Raw genomic sequence first — 6,900 nt, forward strand, 5'->3', positions numbered from 1 at the left:
ATATGCTTCCCCTCGGGGATGTCATCAGGGGACACGGCATCAGCTTTCACAGCTATGCTGATGACACGCAGCTGTATATTGCCGTGTCTCCTGATGACACAGGACCCATTGATACCCTTTTAAATTGCATTTTAGATATCAAGTCATGGATGGCAGATAATTTCCTACAGCTCAATCAGGACAAGACTGAGGTTTTAGTTATCGGTCCCGAAGGTCAGAGAGAGAAGCTTTTACCAAAACTACACATTTTTAATCCCTCACACTGTGTGAAGAACCTTGGCGTCATTTTTGACTCTGAGCTCAGTTTTATTCCTCATATTAAAAATGTAACCAAGATTGGTTTTTATCACCTTAAGAATATCGCCAGAGCCCGCCCGTTTCTCTCTCAGGCTAACACGGAAGTGCTGATGCATGCCTTTATTTCCTGTCGTTTAGATTACTGTAATGCCCTGCTCTCTGGCCTCCCGAAAAAGAGCATTTCACCACTGCAACTACTGCAGAATTCAGCCGCTCGGGTGCTGACGAGAACCAGAGGGCGGGAGCACATTACGCCAGTTTTGAAATTGCTGCATTGGCTCCCTGTGTGTTTCAGGATCGATTTTAAAGTACTTTTATTAGTTTATAAATGTGTTAATGGTCTTGGGCCATCTTATTTATCTGATTTGCTTTTATCATACCAGCCCTCGCGGATCCTGAGGTCCTCTGGCGCCGGCCTTTTATTTATTCCAAGGGTGAGGACCAAAATGCATGGCGAGGCTGCATTCAGCCGTTTTGGTCCTCACCTTTGGAATAGCCTGCCAGAGGATGTCAGGTCTGCAGAGACTGTTGATATTTTTAAGAGGAAGCTCAAGACACACCTTTTTAGTTTGGCTTTCAACAACTTTTAAATAATTTATCTTTTCTTTTGATTGAAGATAATTCTATGTTTTGCTTTGAATGTTTTAAAGCACTTTGAGTTGCATTTTTATGTATGAAAAGTGCTATATAAATAAAATGTGATTGATTGATTGATTTATAAACTTTGTTGAAAAAAAAGTGAATTTATTTTGTTTGTATTATGATCGTATACATCTCATAAATCATTACATTTTTCTCATGTAATTGTAACTTTTTTTCCCAAAATGTTCATTGTCAATCTGTTAATATTACGATTTGATTCTTGTAAACTTGTGAATTTTTTGTCATAACAATGGACAACGGCCCCCCCAAAATAATTTTTGTTAACAATATGATTTCATTCATGTGAAAAGACTTTTCCCCTTGAAATAGTACACTTTTCTAATAATATAAAGACTTTTCTTCAAAAACAAAATGTCTGTTATTCAATTAATATTACAATTTTCATCTCCTAAAATTAGGACTTTATTCTTGTGAAATTCAAACTTTATTTTCGTAATACCACAACAGTTTCCTCTGTAAAAAAATACAACTTTTTCTATTTTTATATTTATTCTGTTAATATGAGTTAATAAAATGACCACCTTTTGTCTTAACATTCCAACTTTTTTTCTCAGAAGATGATAAAAAATATTTCTTTGAGATTATTTGCCAAGGGCAGCACGGTGGAAGCCTTGTTAGCACATCCGCCTCACAGTGCAGAGGTCGTGGGTTCGAATCTGGGCTAAATGGGCTGTCGTTTGAATAGCGCTTTTCTACCTTCGGTACTCAAAGCGCTTCACACTGTACCTCATTCACCTACTGATGACACAGCATCAGCAGCAACTAGGGGTTCACTATCTTGCTCAAGGGCACTTCGCCACGGTCACAATGGCCGGGGAACGAACCCACAACCCCTGTGTTGGGAGATGACCAATCTACCACTGAGCCATGCTGCCTCCCTGTGCCTGCCTGGGTTTTCTCCGGGTCCTCCGGTTTCCTCCCACATTCCAGAAAAATATAGAGATATATAGAAAAATATAATGATAGACTCCAGCACGCCCGCAACCCTCATGAGGATAAGAGATTCAGATTACGGATGGATGGATTATTTGCATATTATCAGCAATATTAAAAGGTCAACATAAATTTTTTTTTTTTCGAAGCATTACAAGTTTTTCCCTTTAAAAAAATGTTGATGTTGACCTTTTAATATTATGATGACTTTGTCCAAACAATATTCCAACTTTATTCTTATAACATTCTGATTTATTTTCTGCAAACTTTTTGTTGTTGTAGCATTGCAACAGTTTTCTCTCGTAAATTATGTATCATATTATAACAATTATCTTAAGGAGGAAATCAACCCAAACCCCTTTTTTTGCAAGAATATGTTCCCAGCAGGCCCACTAGTTGAAACAAGGCATTCTGATTAATACTGCATTTGTGGAATATGAGTTAGGCAGCAAAATCACCATCTCAGGGGGCGGCCATTTTGTCACTTCTGTCAACTGAAAATAACATCACAGTTGCTCAGGACTCAGATAACAACCAATCATGGCTCAGCTTCAGAAAACAGGTGAGCTGTAATTGGTTATTACTTGAGCCGTGAGGAACTGTGATGTCGTTTTCAGTCGACATAAGTGACAAAATTGCCGCTCCCTGAAATGGCTAAGAAAGGGTGGATTTTGCTGCTTAACTCATAATACACGAACGCAATGTTAATCAGAATGGCTTGTTACAACCAGTGGAAGTGCACAGATTATAGCTATTTTGGTGTCGTATGTAAAGTGCTATGTTACAGCTGTAGCTGTTGTGAAATGCGCTCTATAAATAAAATTGTATTGTATTGTATTAATGCCATTCATCTGTGGCCACAATCGTACAATTTGAATAAAATGAGAATGAATACTATATAATTGCAATGTTTTTCTCAAGTAAATGGTTGTTGTTGTTTTTGTAAAACTCAGATGGTATTCTTGTAGGGATGCAACACATATCTTAAAAATTATATAGGATTTGTTTCCCTGTTTCCTTCCTTTTTCTTACAATATTGCTGAGTTCCCTTTTATTTAAAAAACATGATTTTATTTTGGTATTTTGCAATAAGAAATTGAGGAAAAACAAAATACTGCCCACTTGAGTTCATCCAACTCAGGAGATGAAACGGCATTTCGGAAAATAACTGATGGGCATCACCACGTATTATGGCGACGGTCCTGAAAGCCCACTTGTCATGGGCACAGAGGAGAACCTCAATCTGTATTGGTGCAAGCACCTCCATGCGCTCATTTTCTAGGTTTATTGTGAGATGAGGTGACAGCAGAGGGTGGAAAGCCATCTGAATAATCTGATGGAGGATGAGGAGGATGACGAGAAGGGACGGTTAAAAGGTTGGAGGGGAGGTGGGCAGGTGTTTGGTGAGCGATTGGTGAGCGAAAGGTTCCAGTGCGATAACGAAAGGCAAATGGATCGATTGTGTGCGGCTCACTCCTGTGTTGGCAGTTTGCGGATGCCATTAAGATGAAGGAGATTAGTGTTGCTACAAGGTGAGGAGAAGTTGGAAAGCAGAATGAATAATATTGGGATTTTGAGATAGAAATATCTAATATATGATTGTATTTCTTTTTACAGCATTAAATTACACTCCCGTATATTCAATTCACTACCTGACAAATGAATAGATGAAGGAATGTTGATGTTGTTGTAGGTTTTAAGGCTTTTAATAATATGTAAGCAACAACTGCATGTAACCCAGTAGGCTATCTGTTGGTAAAATTACTTTAACTTAAGCCCCAACAAAATGAACATTTTACAAAAACAGCTAGCATGCAAATAAATTGGATGCTAAAAAAAAATTGGGTGGATCATCATGTTAACTCCAGAAAATTTTGTCTATCAACAGAGAAGTGCTGCAGTGCTAACGGATTGATAAGGATTTTTACATCATGTCCTCAATTCTGGTTGGACTACAAATAATTATTGATAAAATGCTAGCTACATACAGCAAGATAACGTGAGCACGTGAGAACACGCTTAAGAAAAACGATAATGAAAATGAATCATATGCTACCATGCATATATATAGCAAGAAAGCAATCTGCGTAGGTAAAGTGCTATGACAGATCGATAAGCATTTTAACATCATGGCCTTAATTAAAGCAGCACTGGGCAAGAAATCGACCTTAATAAAAAAATTTCACAACTCTTTTGATGAAACATTGACTTACAAGTACAGTAGTTGAATGGACCTTAATTCTGTGAGGGGGTCTGTATCATTTTTACTGGCACAAAGCAACTTTGAGGAGGATGGGATCAACCCTGGCACACAAAAAATACAAATGTCCTGAATTGCTTTACGGCATACTCACTTCCTCCTTTCGCTATAAGGACGGCTCAGGATTTCACGACACTACACGCTGGCACGCATGGGAAATGTGGTTGATTCTTGTCAAAACACTACCGCTTTTGTCCACATGGCGCCGCCATAATCAACAAAAACTGACATATGACACAGTGTTGCGTTAAGATTGATACATTGATCAAAATTGATACAACGCTAACATATGGAAATAGCACAGAAACCATTAAGGCAAATTATAAAAGTGTTGATATCCGCTGATTTCAGGTCAGATATTGAATATTTATTGATCAAATGCTAATGTGCTACCGGTTGGCATGCTAGCATTCAGCAAGATAGCAGCCAAGTGCAGAAAGCAATATTGTGGCCAGTGTGTTGCCTTCACTATAGAAGCGTTGATTGTGATTATGCACGCTCACGCATTTTCCCGCTGTGTGGTCAGCCATGTTTACGGCACTGTTTTGGCTCCTGATTGATGGCGGGCAGGAGGAGGGCGCTTGCTCCGTAGTCCATCAGTGGCATGACCTCATTTAAGCTTTATATGCCACTGCGGGTCTGTTTAATAGGCCGTACGCTTCCGTGAGGTCCATTAAAAAGTATACAGTAAATCAGCAGTGCAACTAAAGGGAATTAGAACTAAACTGTTAAGGACGCCCTTCACTTGGTGGCTAAGGGCTGCACACAGACTCGGATGTTCCCATCAACGCTGTTATTTTATTCAGGCTTACACTGAATGCAAAATACAGTGGTGCTATGACTTGGGATGAGCTAAACTCATCGTTCCCATTAAAATGAATAGTGGAAATGCCATGACAGAGGTACGGATAGGGACCAGGCCGGCTTGCAAATAGTGAAAATCTGCGTTTGAAATACATAAAAAAAAAATAATTAAAAAAATTCTTCAAAAAACACTGATAAACATTCAATATGCAGTTTTCACAAACAACGAAGAGGAATGGGGGAAAAATGGTGATTGCTGTGCTTTGGAGAACGATAGCAAATGTATAGTTAGTTTATATAACAATAAATAATCTATTATGACGCTAAATAATAGAATGAGATGATTTTGCATCCAAGTTCAGTGTTTTTCCTGGGTCCCCTGCCAGGTGGCTTAGCTTAATATAGACAAAGCTTAGCTTGCAAAGACATAAACGACATCTTAATTAAAAAGCTTTTAGAGTTTCTGTCCCTAAGCATGATTAGTGGTGAGATATTGTGACAATGACCAACTGGAACAAGCGACACGTGTGCGGACGCTGCTGCAAAGAAAAACACAGCTGGCTCCAAAGCAGCTGGAGGCGAGTTAAACAAAAAAAAAAAAAAAGTAACTTTTTTTTAAAGAGTGAGACAGATACACACAAAAACACACAAAAGCACTCATGTTGAGTAGAAATGCATTAGTCTGCAAGAAGAAAGCAGCTTTGGATGACTTTTTTCCCTTACATTCAAGTAATTTGTGATGACGGTGTTTCAGAAGGCCTCATTATAAAAGGATTATGCAGTTAAAAATGAAAGTGCAAACGTATTTTGTCAGAAAATGCTATTATTCATCTGACAGCCACAGTGGGCTAAGAACGTTTTTTTGGCATTTTTAAGTGCCGAATGAAGATAGAAAAGGCTCATCTTCCAGATGAATACTGCTTTGAATCAAGTTTTAATTCCGATTTTGACATACAGAGGGCAGATTCGGTAACATGTTTTTTTTAATGACAAAAATATCACTTCTGGATCAAAAGTTCTAAAAACATACAGAAATGACATAATTAAATAGAGTTAACATGAATTAAACAGCTTTTGTCTTACTTTCTCCTTCTCCTTGTGCTCCTCGTTATGTTGTACCCACCTTGGCCACCGGGGGCAGTATCAGACAGACATGGATATACAGTACTGGAGTCACAGCTCCTCAGCTTTTCAGCACAGCTGTAATATTAGTCGTTCTTCGCAGAGTATAAAGAATTTATGCCTTTGAGTGTTGTTACATGGTCTGTCTATATGTGTTGCAGCACCGTTTGATGTTCAGATATGCGTTTCCTAAAAGGTAAGAACACGGCTACATGGATGCTAATTGTTAGCATCCGTGTGCCCATGGAGTTTCCTATTGTGTGTTAGCACTAGAGATTTTTGCACAGTATTGTGTTTAGATAAAAGAAGAACGGAACAAAAATAAGACTAACTGAAAACATTGAATCCTTTTAATATATTTTCCAAAGAGGTCAATTTGACCCACCTGGTCATCATCATCATCATCTTCCAAACCGCTTATCCTGTACGGGGTCGCGGGGAGGTGCTGGAGCCTATCCCAGCTGACAATGGGCGAAAGGCGAACTACACCCTGAACTGGTCGCCAGGCAGTCGCAGGGCAGACACACAGACACCGTCACCTAACGGGAACCGATCCCACGATGCCCGCACACAACTCAGGCGTGTGTACCACTACACCATCAGGGACCCCACCTGGTCATTTGACCTCAAATTAATTGCGGATAAATGATGTACGCATGGATACATTATTAATGTTTGAAAGTCAAACAAAGGGCTGGACACGATGAATATTTGAAGTGAAGCTTCCCCTCTGCTCAATGAAATCTATTCATCAAATATTAAATGTGTTGCAAAGCTCCACTTCTCCCCCGCTGGGCTGCAGGCCATCACTCATCATGCCG

The sequence above is a fragment of the Filicampus tigris genome, chromosome 9 (assembly GCF_054856515.1).
Source record: "Filicampus tigris isolate MCC_2025a chromosome 9, RoL_Ftig_1.0, whole genome shotgun sequence".
Lineage (NCBI taxonomy): Eukaryota > Metazoa > Chordata > Actinopteri > Syngnathiformes > Syngnathidae > Filicampus > Filicampus tigris.